Raw genomic sequence first — 18,581 nt, 5'->3', positions numbered from 1 at the left:
AACTATTATTTGGAGTAAATAAAAGTGTAAATGGTGCAATTGTGTGATGTCAGCATGACGTCGTTTTGAGTATAGAATTGTCTTATGGTGCTCTAGTTTCCTGGATTATGTTAACTGCTGTTCATTACCAAAAGGAATCTTCAACACTGCCTACTACATAGATCATTATAAAATGAATACAAACTAATCACTTTGGGCTTCATTCCATCTTGGAGCTATGCCCTGCCAAGTTCCCTTGGAGGTCAATAGGAGTTTGGCATGCGTAGTCCAAGGGTGGGATTGAGCCCATTATTTGGAGCTAGAATCAATCTACAAAAGCATCAACATGGTAGAGTGTTATATAAATAGGACTCAAATGTATTGTGCTGTGGTGGATGTGAGTTTTTCTCTGTATGCTTTAAACCATTTGGGTCCTGACATCAAGGTGTGTCCCCTCCTGTGCCCCCATGGGACAGTGCAGAGGGCAGATTTTCTGTAGGGTTGTGATATGGGTGCAGTTTCTTTCACATGTTCCCAGCCAGGGTGTTGCCAGGTCACGACAGCTTTTGTACTATACTGTGGAGGGTTTGGGGGCTCAACCAGTCGCCCATTGGGGTTGATGGTAAAATTCCCATTGATGTCAGTGGCAGAAGGAGCCAAGGTACAAAGGCATTTAGGTGCCTAAAGATGCAGCAAAGTGGCTCGTGGGATTTTCAAATGATCCTAAGCAGGTCAGACACCACTGAAAGTCAATGGGAGTTAGGCACCTAGTGGGGTTTACAAAAGCACGTGTCTGCATAGTTAGGCACCGAAAGACCTCTATGCTCCTGACCCATTCCTGCAGTTAGAGCCACAAAGGCAGATTCCATTGCAGGATTGGGACCAAACGTAACGTGTTTTGTAACTGGGAACAAACTATTGCCTGTCAAAAGCAGCGAATGCGGGAAATCTTGAAGATGGAGGTCTCCGTACCACAGACTATTGCTAGGAAATTTTTGTTGTTTGTAAGGAGAATGTGATGATGATTATTTTTTAAAAAAAAGAGAGAGACACGACTAAGTATTAAAACAACAAATGTTTTTCCAGTTGGAATAAATGGAAATATTGATCCAAAGGGGAAAAAGACCAATGTGTGTGTGTGTGTGGTTTTTTTTAAAGAATGTCTATTACTTGTGAAGTTATGAGTCATCGTTTTCATTTATTTTCAGTCTGTTCTATTATTAAAGCACAAAAACTAACTAAATCCCCTAGATCAGTGTTTCTCAACTTTTTTGATACCAGGGACCTGCTTGCTGCCTTCCTAAACTCTGTCAGGGAGATCTCAGGAACCGGCTCCGGTCCACAGACCGGTCATTGAGAAACACTGCCCTATATGATTTGATTTTGATGGTTTATTGAGAAATCAGCATAGTCCACATATAGGAGCTCCTTGGCAATCGGCTGTGTTAATGTGACTCTGATTCACATTTTACACATGTATGGCCATTTCCTCAACTGATGAAAATTGGCATAGCTCTCTTGGAATCTAGAGTGACACCAGTTTTCATCAGGTGAGGCTCTGACCTGTAATTTATAAATCATTTTTCTTACTAAGAATCCCAGCTTTTTAGATGGTATCCAAAAGAGTTCTGGTAAGTAGGGTCAGTTTACTTCTCTCAATGACAAATATGACATTAATCGCAGGGTACTTTATATAATTTTGCGTCTCAAAAATACAATTTCACTCATTGTCACTGATTAAAAAACACAATTAATCTCTTAGGTCCGCACACTGTCTTTCAGATCTAAGTGCTTCACATAACTGAACCTCCTGAGAATTAACTGTCACTTGTATAGTCAATTCATAAATTTCTTGGCCAACATTTACAAGGTTACTGCCCTCTGTGGCTTCGCATTACCAACATTAAAATGGGAAGAAAAGTCTTCTGATAAAATCAGTGGCTATAATGTTACATTTGCCGGTTACCTAAACAGGAGGTCAAGGCTTATCACCAATCAGAGATGTTTGTTACAATATAATCCCTCTCTAAGGCCCCAGTTCCCCAGGCTGTTCTAGGTATGGGCCACTGACATGGAATGGCTTTGCAGAAGATAAGAATCTTAATGAATGAAGTCAGAAAAGAACTAGGGCCATTCCATAGGTGCTGAAAATATGGCCCACGTTGCAATGCCATGCTAAAAAGAAAGGATTGTTGTGCCTGGGCATGTTCATTCAAGCCAGCCCCTCTCTTCCTGCTGCCAGGCCACAATCCCTACCAGGCTGCTGTTGGCCTCTTCCTCCTCCACACTATTGCTGCCTGCTGCCTGGGGAAGTAAGAACGGGATCCAGACAGCAGCAGCCCTGCAGAGGAAGCAGCCAGCGCTACCAAGCATGCCAGGCCACAGCCAGTTCCCACCCTGCCAGTTCCCATGTCCCAGAGGCGCTTTCTTTGTGCTGCTGCCCGGGGAAGTGAGCACAGAAGCACCTCCAGGGCATGCGTGGCCAACCTAGATCCTTCCCACAACCCACTGGTGCGTTGGAAGCCACTGCTTGGGAAACACTGTGTAAAGGCACTCGTGTAGGAGATATTGGTTCAAGTCTCTGCCCCAAATCAGGTAGAGCAAGGACTTGAAACATGGTCATCCCCTAACCCTTAACCCTTGGACTATTGGCTGTATGGACAGGCCTCTCTTTTTTTGCAAGCAAGGTCTGGGTTTCAGCTACTAGAGCATGGGCTGCCATAGGACTTAACGCCAAGAGAAGCTTCATGGCTGAGAATCCTGAGCAGAGGGAGATGCCTCCACCTAGGCCATCAGTCAGGACTAGGGCCCAGCTCAGTGGGAGTTAGGCACCTCCATAATTTTGAGGATCTGGGACCCATGCACTTTGGGAAAGGTTAGCTGTAGCCTGAAGTTGACACTTGCCTTAAAAGAAAAACTACAAGGATGGAGTAAAGTAAAAGTGAATATATTAAAATCTGAGCAGCCCTATCAATGAGAGTGTCATAGGTGAAGAGAGGCAATTCGAGGACCACTGCCCTAGGATTTGTTTTGCTAATTCCTGTCAAGGAGCTCCTCGATCCCTTCGCAGGACAAAGAGAAAAGCTTGGGGTTTTTAGCAGGAGGAGGAGTGGATTGCTGTTTCATGCAGATAAGCGAGAGATGCCGTGGGTCGCTGTTAATTTATTTCCCATCATCCTTGCATTGTTCTTTTCTGTTTCCCCAACATTGTCATTTCGCCATAGAAACTCCTTACTTACCAACAGACAAAGTTCACTTATAGCTGTCTTTCTGTCACCTAACACTGAGGTTCAGTCGGCAAATAAGGCCAATTGCAATTGTATAAAACACACAAGATGGACACTGGCACCAATTCCAAAAAATGGGGGAATATTTTCACAGACATGTTACTGAAACAACTTCTTTGAAATTTCAAAATTCAAAAAAAAAAAAAGTGTGGCCCCTCCCTTCTTAAGTGGCTGAATAATGCGAGTAGTTATTTGCGGGAAAATGTGTCAGTTTTTCCCTGTTTTCCGTATTTATGAAATTTTAAAAATTGTTGACATCGCTTGTGGATACAAAATACTCATTTTCTGCTAAGAAGCTAAGCAATGAGCCTCTCCAGGCTCCAGACTATTCCTTATATTGATGTCTCCAGTCTTCATTAAACAGCAAATGTGTTCATCCAGGGCTACTTGGAAAAAGCAATCTCTCAGAAGTTCCATGTACAATCTACCCCTTGCTTAAATCCCTCTCTCCAATATTTTCCATGGCAACGAAATTAAATAAAGGCCAGTCACATCATATAGACAATTGAAACCTGCTTCTCTCCTGTGACAAAGAGAGAGAGAGAGAGAGAGAAGTCCTTTGCCATAGTCCCTGCTCCCTGCCTGAGGGATGTGTAAGCTTTGCCACGGTTGAAAGCCAGCGAGCTGGTTTACTATCTTGGGAATATTTGGAAGGCCCACAATAAGGTAGGAGAAGGGAGGATGCCAGCTCTTTAAAGTGCCTATGAGTTCTCACAATACGTTTGAGATTATAGGCCCCCCATAGGAAATAGGAAGCAATAAAAGTTTAGCAGTTAGCAATCAAAGGAGCAAGAGTGACAGAACCCATCAGTCTGGGGGAGAAGTAAGCCCAACCTTTGGTGTAGCAACAGCACAGCGAAGGTTCCTATGGCCATGTGGTCGACCCGCTGAAAGTTTAGAGGATAAGATATTTACCCGACAGCATGGATTACCACCTAAAACTCCAAACCCCGGGTTCCAGATCCTCAGTGATATTTAGGCTAATTCCTATTTATGGCCTGATTCTGTAGCATTCTCCGCTATACACGGGTGCCACGTGCACTGTATCACACCCAAAGGTACCTCCTCTCTCAATGCAATTTTATGACTCCAAGAATACAGCTGTACTAGAAGGGGGAACCCAAGAGCAAAGGCATGCAGGACTGTTGTCCCACTCAACCTAGGCAAGTAACATTTTGGGGCAGAGAGACCCTTTTGGGCAGACTTATTGCTGCACACCGCACAGAAATCTAGGCCAAAATTTTCAAACATGCCTGCTAATGGTAGGCACCTAAAATTATAGCTAGGCAAGTGACCTATGCAAGTGATCTGATTTTACAGCACCTAGTACAGTGGGGTTCTGGGCCATGCCTGCGGCTCCTAAGCACTATAATAACACAAATAATTCCTTTTCGTCGGTGGAGTTATGTCTATTAGAGCCGTGTTTCAGACGAAGAAAAGCAGGAAAAAAAGAAAGTACCAATAACGCTTTTATCAATTATTTGTGTCTAGCAACTCCAGCCATGAATCAGTGCTGCCTGGTGCTGGTCACAAGGAACAGAGAGTCCCTGCACCAGAGAGCTTACAGTCTAAGGATCAGGCATGTGACAACGGCGTAGCTAGGTGGGAAGTACAAGGCCGCGATGAGACAGTACGGGTCAGCGTGAGGGAAATGGTGATCTTAGGACTGCCTGACCACTGTTGAATTATTTTAGGCATGTGGCAGAGGAGAGTTTTAAGGAGCTGAAAGGGTGTTCTGTCTTGAGCCCCAGGAACGATAAGCATGGTTTCAGGGGTGGGGGGAACTCCATTTTTAATCATGTTTTTGTCTGTCATCTGGCTGGGTTACATCTTTCTGACCTGGAGTATTGATAGTTTTGTGAGATATGCTACCACAGGGAAGACCTTGCATACACATGGCTTTCCCGCTAGAGAGCCCCAAAGGTCATTTCACATACAGCGTGTAGAACCAGATGTGACCTTGCTGTTAGGCCACACTGCTTTGGGTGTATTTTAGGGCAGTCTAGATACTTGGGACCTGCTTCTCCTTTATACTAGAGTAGCCACTGTCCACCTTGAAAGATGACTGCGTAAGCATAGTTCAGCTACTGTGTGTCACGCTACAGCACCACGCATGGTTAAAACGTCCAGTTCTCAACTGACAGTCCTTACCCCAGCTAATCGTGTGTAAGGCACAGGATGGTGGCCTACTCGTCTTGAGGCCTGCTGTGCTTTCTTTTCTCTCAGCCACCTCCCTTCAGCCTCTGTGACTCCCTGATGTAGTGCAGCCCTCCAGCGTTGCCTGTTCCTAACTCCCTCTTCCCACGTGTTATGTCAATATTGAAAGTGTTCAAGTCCCTCTGAACCTGGAACCTGCGCCGACATCGGCCCAGTGGCCTTGGCGCAGCCATGAGGTCCCCTGCAGGAGAGCCTTTGGAATGCGCCTATTGGCCATTCCATGCAAATGACTAAGCCAATGGAGCTGAGGCTAGTGATTAGACTTGGCAATTTTGCTTTCTCAAGTACTTCAGTGTCAGGGACTTGATATTTAGAATATGGTGAGGACAATGGGTGTGGAAGATGTTTAGCCTTCTCTCATGCCTGCTGTAGGTGGGCCAGGTCTTGCCACCATGCAGCAGCAGGCTTAGAACGCACATCTGGTAGACCTGTAGCTAGTTGTTCAGTGTTAGTTTCCTGTTTTCACACATGCATTGGTCAGTTGGTCAAATGTGGTATCTTGCCAATGTGAGAATTAAGCTATGCATCTGGAGTTAAGTTTGTGCACAAGTTTTGCTATCTATGAGCTACTGTGTTGGCAATGTCCAGCAGAGCACACTAGCTATTCTAACTTCTGGTGCAGTCAACCCACCTTGTGCCATCATCATGGTCTTCTTTAGACTGATGGTTAGTCCAAATCCATCATAAGCAAAGTTGCTGGAGCTCCTCTTCACTGTGCACAATGAACACTGCAGCATCAGTGAAAAGTTCTGGTATCAGCAGGTGTTTGACATTGCCTTTATCTCTTAGACATGCACTGGTGAAGCATTTTCCACCTGATCTTGCATGGAGCTGTACATCCTTGGGGCTAGATGAGACAGCGTGCCAAAGCAGTGAGGGAAGAATACTGGTGGCAAAGCGCCTCCTGGTTTGACAGCACTATGGATTTCAAAGCTGTCTACTTCATCATCATTATACTGAACTTGGACTGTAGTCTTCGTGCTACCATGGAAGGATCAAATCAGATTGAGATTTTTGGTGTGGGGGAGGCGGGGGGGGAGGGGGAAAAGGGAACCAATTCTCTCTTACAATTGGAAAAGGCCCTTTGTGCTGACCAGCTCAAAAGCCTTTGTAAGATCGATGAAGACCATGTAGCGAGGTCTTCCTTGGTCTTGATACTTGTCTTGCAATTGCCTTAGTGTGACGACTGTGTCGATCGTTGATCTGTCCACACAAAAGCTGCACTGACTGCTGGGATATACCCATTCATCAATACCTTAGTCTTTTGAGAATGACCCATGCGAATGCCTTGCCTGCAACACTAAAATGATAGCTTCCTCTTTAGTTGTTACAAACACTATGATCTCCTTTGTTTTTTATATGTTATAATGTTGGCATCCTTTGTATCGTGTGGTACCCCTTCTTCCCTCCAGCAGGCAGGCAAGACATTGGCCAGATGTTTAAGTACAATCGGTCCTCCTTGTTTCAGTACTTCAACTGGAATTTGAGGTTTTTTTCCTGTAGGATTTCCTGTGGCCAGGGAGGTGGTTGCCATTTTAAGCTCATTCATCAATGGTTCTATAGCAATGCTTTAATAGGCTGGAGCCTTGGGCATCACATTTAGTGCTGCTTCAGAAACAGTGGTTTCAATCAAATAGAGTTTGTGATAGAATTCCACCCAACCTTGCATATGTTTGCTTCTGTCAATGAGGTCTCTATTAAGAGATTTGAGTGCGGCAAACTTCTTGGGTGAAGATCCTCTTGTGGTCTTGATTCCATCAAATACACTGCTTAGATCTCCATTCTCAAAGGCTGTTTGCATCTTCTTGCACATACCAACCGCTGTGAATGGGCACATTGCCTTGCTGTTCGTTGCAATGCATTCTAGGCCACTCTGAGTTTAGCACATGTCTCAGGACATGTGGTGGTGGAAGTGTGCGGTACAGCTGACTTCAGTAACTGGAAGCAGTTCTTCAGAGTATGCTGCAAACCAGTCTTTATCGCATACAGATTTTTTTTTAACCAGAAGTTAAGATTGCAGCCACATGGCTATTATTCTGAGTGCATTTCATGCTACATTAGCATTCAGGGGAGGTGCAATCAATGACATCGCTTCCCTGAGATTTGTAGTAAATTGGAAACACCTTCCTTGGTCTTTCGTGTTGTTGATGTTAACAGCTGGTTTTGGTATGATGGAATTTCCACAGAGAAAGCCTTTTTTTGGCAACATACACACTTCTGGCCTGTGTCACCGTCTGCACTGGGAAAACGGAGAGTACGGAGAACATCCTGTCGGTGTTTTCTACAAGTGACAGTTCAATCCAGTTGGTGCCAGGGTCCAGCTCCGAAGTGTCTTCACCAGCCCTTCTGGAGGGGACCACCTTGGAAGCACGTGTTGGGTAATGCAAAATCGTCGGTGGGTGCAGCGCTCCAACATTCTTTACCCGTTGTCGTTCATTTTTCCTATCCCAGGGTGACCAATGCATAGCGACCACATCTTGTGATCTGACCCAACTCTAGCACTGAAGTCTCCTGGTAGATAGAGGTCCTCACCCATTGGTAACTTACTGATGACACCACGGAGTTGCTGATAGAGCAAGTCCTTTTCTTCAGAGGTGGAGGAAAGTGTTGGGCCATATGGAAGGGTGAAAATGACAAAGCAAACGGTGAAGGATATTCATGTTGCAACGGGACATTCAACCACAGGTTCTAATAAGGTTTTGACTGCAAAACTCACCTCGGGTTCGCAGCAATCTTGTTTGCTTTTTCCAAAGTCGAACGAGATGTAAGCTCCTGTAGTGAACCTGGGGCAGCTAGGCTGGTTTCAGAGAAGTGGCTATGTCTACATCAAGCATCTCCAGCTCTCCGTCAATGATGGAGGCCTTTCTTGGATCACTGACCACCTCTAGATTGTTTGTTGGTCATTCCTGTGCATGTACAAAAAGAGCAACCAGCATAACCAAACCTTTGGCATGTCTGCCTTGGCAGACACTAATAAGCAGCAAAGCCCCCACTCTTGGCAGCACCAACTGGGCCCAAAGTCTTGGAGGCCAAGACATTCAGAAGCCAGCATGGCTGCAGAAGATGCCAGAGGGCAGAGCTGAGTCGCAGTGCTGTGTGTCTAACATTTTTCCCCACCTTGCATTTGGTCCAGGGTTTACACCTCTCACCTTTATTTGATCAAGAACTAGCTGCAGGGCAGCAATGCCGGAGGGAGATGCTCCTTTATGGATACTGGTTTTCATTCAAGTGGGTATCTGGCATCCCGGCCTCCTGCCCCCCCTCCTCCCCATCACTCAGTGAGTGGGGGGGTTCCTGGTTTAGGTACCGAGCACCCGACCCGTGGTATGTTGTACTAGGTTCCATGGTGCCAGGAGCAGGCCATAAAGGCCTGACCTGACTGCATGTATACCCTGGACCTTTTATACTAACAGGGTAAACAGCAGAGATTTTAAAGCCAGAAGGGACTGTCCTGATCCTCGAGGCTGCTCTTCTGCATAACACAAGGCAGAGAATTTCACCCCGGGATTCTGGCAGTGGAAGGCATTTCCCCCGCTAATTTTCAGTGAATTAGGCTACATCTTTCCTAAGAATGTTGCAGCATTGCCATTGTTAATCTCTGTTTTAGCGCCTCTTTCATCCTGATTCTCAGAGCTCTGCGCACCCATGGCTCCCATTGAAGTCAAGCTCTGTGGCCAATGGAAGCCTAGGGGGTGAGCCGCTCTTTCAGAAACCAGGCCATTCGTAATTCAACTTGAGGGACTGTGTCTTCCCCCACCCGCCGGCCATCAGCTGCTTTCCTTTCAAGCACATCCAACGCCATCTGTAAGGGATCGAGGCTGTGAAGCGGAGCTGCTATCTGGCTCCTCCTGCCCTGCTTGGAGTCTTTTGTGTGGGCTGCCTCCAGGAGACTTTTTGAACATTTTTAGCTTGAGCTCTGTGCCCTGCAAACTGGAGCTAATGCTTTACTGATGCCTGCCCTACAGATGGAACTTTTCAATAAGATTGCAGTGAAAGAAACCAGGCCCTTCCCCCCAGAGGCTTGATACAACTGTGTGTGTCGAGTAGAAGGAAGCTGCCTATTTGCAGGGTCTGTCTACGCGGCAGAGGTCTGACCGCAGCCTGTGTAGACCTACCTGAGCTGGATTTGCCCAAGCTAAGCCCTGGTACCGATAGCCGTGAAGCTGCAGTTGCGCGTTCTGCACCACAGGCTGGCTACCTACCTGAGCACTGACTCAGGGCCCCCGGGGGAGGCCTCTACGCAGGCTGCTAGCTCAGGTTGCAAGCTGCCCCGCGATTAATGCCTGAGCGAGCTACATGTTCTGCACTCACATCTCCCACTTGCAGCGGAGAGGAACCCACGGACGCCGCGCCCAGTTTCTGTCCCGGCATCTGGGAGAAAGCAGCAGGCCGAGGTGCGTGAAATCTCCCAGGCTTGCTAACTAGCCCTTCGAAAGAAAACCACCTCAGCTTAGTCACCATATAACCGTGGCGGGAGAGAGTCAAACTTCCATTTTAAATTGAGGGCCCGAGGCTGGGGCAGAAGAGTGGGGCTCCGGCCTTCACCCCGTCAATTCCCAGCAGAGCGAGGAGATGCCGAAGGGAGGTTTGCACACTGATCTCGTGGCATCATGGCTGCTGGGTGAGTGACAGTCACCTTCATCCAGGGAGAAAATTAACCTCACCTTTAGCCCCACAGCTATTCTGCCCTTTGTTTGGCTTCCTTCCCCTGCTGTCCTTTCTCTGGTTTTCTCCCCCTTCCCTGTCTCTGTGTGGCTCTTCTTTTCTCCCCTCTGCATTTCCTTCCCAGGAACTCCTCCTTCTCCCCATGGGAGGTCACAGCCAGTGCCTTCCCAATCCTGTCGGATAAGATCTGCACTGGGGAATGGTGATTCCCTGGCTGGGATGATTTAGTTGGGGATGGGTCCTGCTTTGAGCAGGGGGTTGGACTAGATGACCTCCTCAGGTACCTTCCAACCCTGATATTCTACGATTCTATGAGTCTATGATACGGACAGTGGTAGCACGAGATGTTAGACTTAAGAGTGTAAGTACGTGGGCATGTTCACACACCTCGAAGCCACTGTTTCAGGCTGGCTGCAGACTCAAGCAGCCATCGCAGTTTCAGTTACACTCTGGTCACGTGGGGGGAAGGGGAGGGGCAGGGCCATAAAGTGGGCGGGGCCTAAGGTTGCCAGGTTTTCGACCAGGACGTCCGGTTGAAAAGGGGAACCTGGCAGTAACCGACCGCCACCACCTGGCAGGAAGGGAAGAGCCGCAACTGCGGCTCTTCCCACCCCCACAGCCTGATGGAGAGACCTGGCTGCTCCTGGACAGCGGCAATAACCTATCTACCACTCCCCACACCCCACTGTGCCCCGATTTCCCCAGGCCTTTGCTCCAGGGACAGACACCCCACACACACCCCTCTGTGCTCCAGCCCCTCGCTCTGGGTTCCCTGCACCCTGCTGTGCCTTGATTAGCCTGGCACCTCGTTCCGCTCACCTCCCTCCTGCCCTGCTGTGCCCCGATTTCCCTGCCAATTACTCCAGGGACACCCCCACCGAGCTGTGCCCCAATTTCCCCAGCCCTTTGCTCCAGGGACAGACACCCCCATCCCGCTGTGCCCTGATTTGCCCAGCCCCTCACTCTGCCCCCCCCCCGCATCCTGCTGTGCCCCAATTTCCCACAAATTGCTTTCGGGATGCCCCCACCCCTGCCCAGCTGTGCCCCAATTTCCCCAGCCCTTTGCTGCAGGGACAGACACCACCCCCACCCCACCCTGCTGTACCCCAGTTATCCCAGCCCCTTGCTCTGAGTTCCCCCCCTTTGCTACAGGACAGATCCGCACCCCGCTGTGCCCCAATTTCCCCAGGCCCTCACTCCATTCCTGCCCGTGCCTCAATTTTCCCACCCCTCACTCTGGGTCCTGCCCCCGCCATCCCTGCTATGCCCTGATTTTCCCAGCCCTATGCTCCAGGTACAGACCCCCACCCTGCTGTGCCCCAATTTCCCTGGCCCCCTCGCTCTGGGCCTTTCCCAGTGCCCCAATTTTCCCAGCCCCTCGCTCTGGGGCCCGTTCCGCCCTGCTCTGCCTGAGTTCCCCTCTCCAGCCCCCTCGCTCTGGGCCTTTCCCAGTGCCCCAATTTTCCCAGCCCCTCGCTCTGGGGCCCGTTCCGCCCTGCTCTGGCTGAGTTCCCCTCTCCAGCCCCCTCGCTCTGGGAAGTGTCCCATTGAGCAGGTGTCGAGTCAGCGCCTCCTAGCCCGACTATGCGGGTGGCCAGTGAGTCCCAGTGGGTGGCAGAGTGAGCAACGGGGTGGGGGGGTGGGGGCTTTCTAAAAGTGTGTGTGTGTGTTTCCCCACACACACACACACTTTTAGGAAGACTCCACCTCCCCTGGACACTGTACTCCAGTGGATGCCTCTCCTGTGCTGAATACAACAAACCAATTTCCTTTCATATGGCACTTCTGGTAGGGTCTGAGCCCTGCTCCCCCCCGACCCTGCCCTCCCCCCCCTGCAGGGTTGGCCTAGCTGCTCACCCCCCCCCCCCGCCTCCCCCGCACATTCCTCTGCACCTGTTTTTGGCAAATGTGGGCATTTGTCCCATTTGCTCTTGCTGGGATGGCCGGGACAGGGCTTAAAAAAGGGCCTGTCCAGGCCATAAGGTCACCCTGGTTAATGGGCTTTGGGTTCTTTACATGTGAACCGATTTTATGGAACGGCTCGACTCGCTGCTCAGTGTTCAAGCAGTCCCAGCTCCAACACGTCAAACGCCGCATTGTCTCCAAGAAAACACACTCGCCCCAGGGTGGGCTCTGTACATGCCATGGTTCAGATGCCAACCAGCTTTGCGGTAGGCCTGCGTTGTTTTCAAACAAACACAAGGAAGCACGTGGGATGGCTGGATGACAATGGGCGACATGGCGCATCGCTTTGCCCTTCACTGAGTTCAGACATTGCTGAAGGGATTTTTTGCTTCAGTTTTTGAAAGGCATCCACCACTGGGAAATGACAAAGCATATAAAAAAGTTCAGCGCGAAAACAGGGTGAAAACACAGGGTTAGTATGGGCTCTGAAGTGGCTGCTATCTGCCATCCACTATACATGAGAAAACTATGAATGCTTTCTGTTAGCCTATGTGGGGCATGATTAAATGGTTCTGACAACCCCTCTGAACTAGGACCATGAGGCTACAACCCTGTAACCTGCTGCTCTGTAACCATCAGGCCTTGCTGGTTTGCCTTCTGCACAAGCTGTGGCTCGACGCTTTGATCCTCTGTGGGAACAGCAGTGCGCTTAGAGCGTTATCTTCTTCGCTATCACTTTGCAGTTACTAAATTTCACAGCCCCAGGAAAGAAAGGATGCAAGCACTCTGGTTACCTTAAAAGGTGCAATGTTTATGGCGAAAAAGCCATAATGTCCATGAAAAATTATTAAAATCGTAGTGTATTGCCTTTGTCAAAAGAATAGACATCTCGTTCTTTAGAAACGTTGACAGCTGTATGAGCCGAACTAGTCTAGCCTGTCGTCCCTTTTGCTAAAAATCTGATCAGGTATATGATGCTAAAACAGTCAGTCCAAGCCCATATTTAGTACCCATTTTATCACCCTTCTCCCCCGCTTCGTTTTATTCCAGCCCTAATTACAATTCATTTAAACATCCGCTTGGAAATTACTTCCGTTCTGATTCATTTTTTCGTTTTGGTCTCAACTGTTGTTTCAGCTGCTGTCTTCTTGGCCTGGTTATAAATAAAATGAATCTCGTCTGGTCAGGGCCACCCAAAGTGACCATAAAGTGCATGGCTGAGCTGTGGACGGGGCTGGGGAAGCCCAGCTGAAAGAACCCAGTGGCATGTAGAGTTAAGAAAAGAAGCAGCCAGGTCAGCATGATTCCTAGATAAAAGGGTTGGGGGTGCACCTAAGAACAGAACCATCACTAAGCACACAGCTTAATTGTGGGTACAAGAGCCAGCTAGCATCCTGATTAAATGTAAAGTCCTCCCAGTGATACTTAGCCACTAGTTCAGGGGGAGGGAAAAAACCCCAGGGACCTCATCAAACGTAATAGTTTCTAAGGCACGGTACAACCACTCGTCACTAGTTTGTGCCCTGAAATGAGCTGATTATTCTTCCAAGTCAAGCTTCGGTTGCATCCCCAAAGGAAACAATTTTTGCATCCACAGCATTCTCATTGATTTTGAATGTGGACGATGTGTCATTGAAAGGAGCGTGATTACAGTGACACATGCCCGTAAAATCATTGGCAGAAGAACCAACTCATGACACGCTCCTAATGTCCCTGGCTCTCTCCTGTGTCGTCAGACCCGCTATGTTAAACAAATCAAAACTGTTTTCTGGGGTGGCACTTGACATTGGTGATGGCACAGCTGGAGGTAACAATGTCATTTTGGCCAAGCAGCTGCATTGTTCCCCCAAAGTCTATTCAACTGACTAGAGGACATAAGTGGACCTTACATGGTGAATTGGGCATGTGCTGGCCCTATGTATGGGCATACATTTTACCCAAAGCGACTCAATGGGGAGGTGCTACGACTGCAGCTATTTGTCAATTCCAAAGCCAGAGACCATCACTGTGAGCATCTAGTGTGACCGTCTATAAATGGCCATGAATTTATTTTGCAATATTTGTCCAGCCCTGCAAGGTCCCCGAGGACTAAACTGAGGTCCACCAAGGATTCTCATACCATTTTCTCTTTTGAGCAGCTTGCCCTTAAAGCCCATTGTTTCATCTCATGGCATACTGCTGCCCAGCAAACCAACACTGAGTGGATGCACCTACTGTCCTGGAGTGTTTGTATGGGGAAGCAGTGCTTCCTAGTAGTTAGAGCAGGGGGCACTGGGGAGGTCAGGGTGCTGTGTTCTACTCTCCACTAGCTGTATGACTTTGGACAAGTCACTTTAGCATGTACCTCAGTTTCGGCATCTGTAAAATGGGACTAAATATTAACTTGCCTCAATGGTGTGTTGTAAGTCTTAGTTAATTTATGTGTAAAGTGCCCTGAATTTCTCCAATGTGGTGTGCAAAGTATAGTTGTCCCATTCCCTAGCAAAAACCTGGTACGGCTGTCCTATGGAACAGCAATAGCAATCGCCTACTCAAGATGGGTTCTGGCTCAGGAGAGCTATGTGTGCATTGTGAGACTCCCAACAACTCACCGTCTTCTTGGCTGAGCCACTTCTTGGAGTCATTAACAAACTGAGTGGTAGACTCAGGCCTCAGAACAAGCCCGACACTTGGCTTAGAAAAGATCTCGCTTCCAGTAAAGCCATCCAGTCTATTTTCCAGTGCTGCCCCACTGTAACTAACCAGCTTGAAAGCAAGAATGGGCGTATTTGAAAGAATAGTGTAAAACACCAGGTACTAGAGGGCTCTTTCATGTAGAAGAGAAAGGCAGAACAAGAACCAACGGCTGGAAACCAAAGCCAGCCAAATACAAATTAGAAATAAGACAAAACCTTTTACGCAGGAGGTTTATTAACCATTGCAACAAACTACCAAGGGAAGGCGTAGATTCCCCATCTTGATGTCTTCAAGTCAGGACTGGATGCCTTTCTGGAAGGTGAGCTTTAGTCAAACACAAGTTCTTGGGCCCAGTACTGGGCTACCTGGATGAAATTCTGTGAGCAGAGTGAAAGAGAACAGAGAACATTTTAGGGGGTGAGCAGAAATATTTCTTCCATGTGAATCTGTGGGATATTGCTTGATGGCTCCAAAGTCACGTGTTGTGAACAACTTGCTGCAGTCTTCCTGAAAATGATAAACTACTCTATAAAGCATGTGTGAATCCTGTAATGTACTTCTGGGTCTTTGCAGCAAGAAACATCACCCCCAGGGCAGATTCACATTTTCAAATTCTCTCTGTCACTCTGAAGCCATAAATACCCAGGAAAACTCCCAGAAATCTGGAGTCCTAGTTACAGAGAGTTCAAAAGCCACACAGAAGTGAATTCACCCAGACAAATTATAATCAGATGGGCATAGACTCGTTAAAGGAGCCAGCAATAGGAAGTAAAAGATTATTTTAAAATAATCAGAAGCACATTGATCTAGAAATGGTTATACTCAAACTCATATTTGCAAGTGGAACAAATTCGTTTATTTCAGTCTCCCTATGCAATGCATTGTGGACTTGCACCAGCAAATGTACAAGAGCAAGCAAAACCAAACCAAAAATCAATCAATAAATCAGTGCACACTTGCGATGGGCCAGATATCGATTTCAATGGAAGTTGAAGGTGCTCAGCAGCTTGGAAAAATCAAGCCAATTATTTAGGTGTCTCCATGTGGCTTTAAGAACTCTGGGTTGACCTAGCTTTGATCTCATGGATGTCAGTGGGCATCTGACTGTTGGCTTCAATGGGAGAAGAGTGAGGCCAATGTTGAGCACTTCTGAAATCCCACCTTAAGTGCTTCAACTTCTGAGCTTGCAAGTCCTGGCCATAGTCAATTCAACACTGCTCAAGGGATCCAGGTCCCTCCTGTCCAGCAGCTGGCACCCACCTCGTGGGAGATGGGGTTGAGTCACGGTTTGGCCTGATGCTGTGTATTGCTTTTTGTTTTCTCCTTTGATTTACCCCCTTTTAGTTCAAATCCTATTTTTCCTGAGCCTCCAGCACCTCTCCTTCCAGAGAATCCATCCACCTTCCCTCCACTCATCACAACCAAAACAAAAACACACCGGCACTAGCAGCAAGTGAGCTACTCAATCTTCTTAAATTCCAGCTCAGGCTACAAAAATACCTGCCCTGTCCTTGCAAAACCTGAGAAAACAGAGTTCTCGCAAAGGTCATGCATTTGGTACCAGCATTTAATACTCAGAAAGGACTGCCTGGAGGTTGGACTAAATAGTGCCTTATCCGTATTCAGCACCACTGCTTCAGCATGACAAAAGAGAAATATAAGGAGAGCAGTTAATTTTCTCTCTCTCTCTCTAATGGATCTCTTTCCCAGCTTACCCTAGGTCAGGCACCTGGCAGGTGGAGCAGCTGTCAAACACAGCTGTACGTACAATGCTGACCACTGTAAAGAGACGTTCAGGCTACTCTTTTGCTATATGCTTCCTTGAATCTCCAGGAAAAAAAAGTATCCAACACCACTTATCTCCCCTAGTAGAAGAGCTTGCGTCTGGCCTGGATAACCATGGCTCACCTTGCCATTATCTGACAAACTGTTCTTTTTTAGGTCGCGAAGAGGCAAATATTTCTCAGCGCCGTTGTACAATTGTGCTATTCTTGAAATCTAGGGTGCCCTCATTCTCTCTGAGAATATCTGTTAGAGCCGTTTGACTAACGTCCTCCAGTACCAGGGGATAATTCTGTCACTGAGAGCAGATTCATAGAGCTTGAAGGGCAATTTGTCCTCTTTGTTCCCATTTGACTCACTACCACTCCTTAAACATCTGAAACAAAGTGTCTAAGGGCCAGATCCTCAAAGGTGTTTAGGGGCCTGACTTCCATTCAAGTCAAGGAGAGTTAAGCACCTAAAGACTTTGGAGGATCTAGACCAATGGCTCTCAGACTTATTTCATCGCCCCCCTGCCGCCTTCTTTGTGTCTGTAGTTATTTAAGCACAGTGCAGTGACTGCTGGCTGGGCACCCAGCTCTGAAGGCAGCGCCATGCCAGCAGCTGTGCAGAAGGAAGGGAGGAAACGTGAAGAGCGATATTCCCCAATATCACTTTTCACAGCAGCCTTAGTGCCCGATTGCCACCCTTAACTTCTGTGCTGCTGCTGGTGCCCCGTGGCTGAGAGCCGGCGCCCTGCTGCAAGGGATTGGGGGAGGCGGGAGGGAAGGAGAGCTTGAGCCTGGGCTTCCGTCCAGTGAGGGATGGGGGCAGAGGGGAAGGAGGGCCTCAGAAAGGGTGGCAGGGCTGCAGCTGTCCCCTTTACCCCCGCCATTCAGGTGTGCACGGCCCTTGTGCACAAGCCCCAGCCGTCACTCGAGGCTGACAGCCAAAGCACTTCCAAAAAAAAAAAAAAAAAAATCAAGCACACAGCTTGTGCCTCCCTTGATACATTCCTGCACCTCCCTAAGAGGCCTGCCCCTTAGCTTGAGACCTGCTGATCTAGACCTTAGTGACTTAGGACCCTAAGTCCCATTTTCAAAGCACCTAAATCCTTTAGCAGCCTAAGCCCTAATGACTTTAAAAATGGGACTTAGGTATGTTTGAAAACCTTACCCAATGATAACGTTCTCCCGGTACGACTAGTTTCCAGAGGTTTTTAATCAATAAAGAATTTGTAGGGCACTTCACTAATCTAGCCACCAAAGTAGCAACTCAGTCCTGTGATGCCAGTAACGATTACCAAGGGCTTGGCTCTCTGCTCCATGTTTTCCCTTCTTTCTTTGGAAGTTGTCTCTGAGCATGCTGTCCTCTGCTAGTGCCAAAACCTGAACAAATTCAGTAAGCTGGAAGTTTTGACTCTTTTCCAAGGGTCACAGGATGATTGTCTTGCAAACATTTAGTTTCAGTATCTGTCTAATCATGCTGAGACAATGGAGAGGACTGTAACAGAAAACTGGTTCCTGCTGTTGGAAAGCTTGTCTTGCCACTTACCCATTGAGTTTTGTGGCCTTGGCTTTAAAGAAATGGAGATGCCCTCAAACTCTAGCGTGGCTTATAGTGATAGGTTGGTGTTTCTTGCACCATCATGAGTTCAATTGGCCAGGTGCCTTACAAATTCCCTTTTTTTGTCTCTAGGCACTTTCTTTAGCTTGTCTATTTGAATCTCTTGGCAGGTTTATTAGTAAAGATTTACTAATTCTTGACTTCAATAGGAGGTAAACACCCAACCTGGTTAGGTGGTTTGAAAATCCCACTAGACAGCTATCTGAAAATATAGGCACTGAAATACCTTTGAAAATCTGATCCATTGTCTTTTAAGAAAGAGCTTTAGTCTTTCACAGAATGATTTTCTACCTCTGCACTGTGGAAAAAAATAATTCTCTTCTCCTTAACCCAGACAGTTATTCCCAGATGCTCACATATTTGTTCAGCACCTGGCCATCCTCTTATTAGCGTTTAATGCAAGGAAACTGGTCTAGATCGCCTGAATTCTCTCAGGCACAAGAGGAAGCCATAAACTTTAACTTG

This window comes from Eretmochelys imbricata, chromosome 7, assembly GCF_965152235.1.
Source record: "Eretmochelys imbricata isolate rEreImb1 chromosome 7, rEreImb1.hap1, whole genome shotgun sequence".
In the NCBI taxonomy this organism is placed as follows: Eukaryota; Metazoa; Chordata; order Testudines; family Cheloniidae; genus Eretmochelys; species Eretmochelys imbricata.
Note: the sequence above shows the minus strand (reverse complement) of the source record.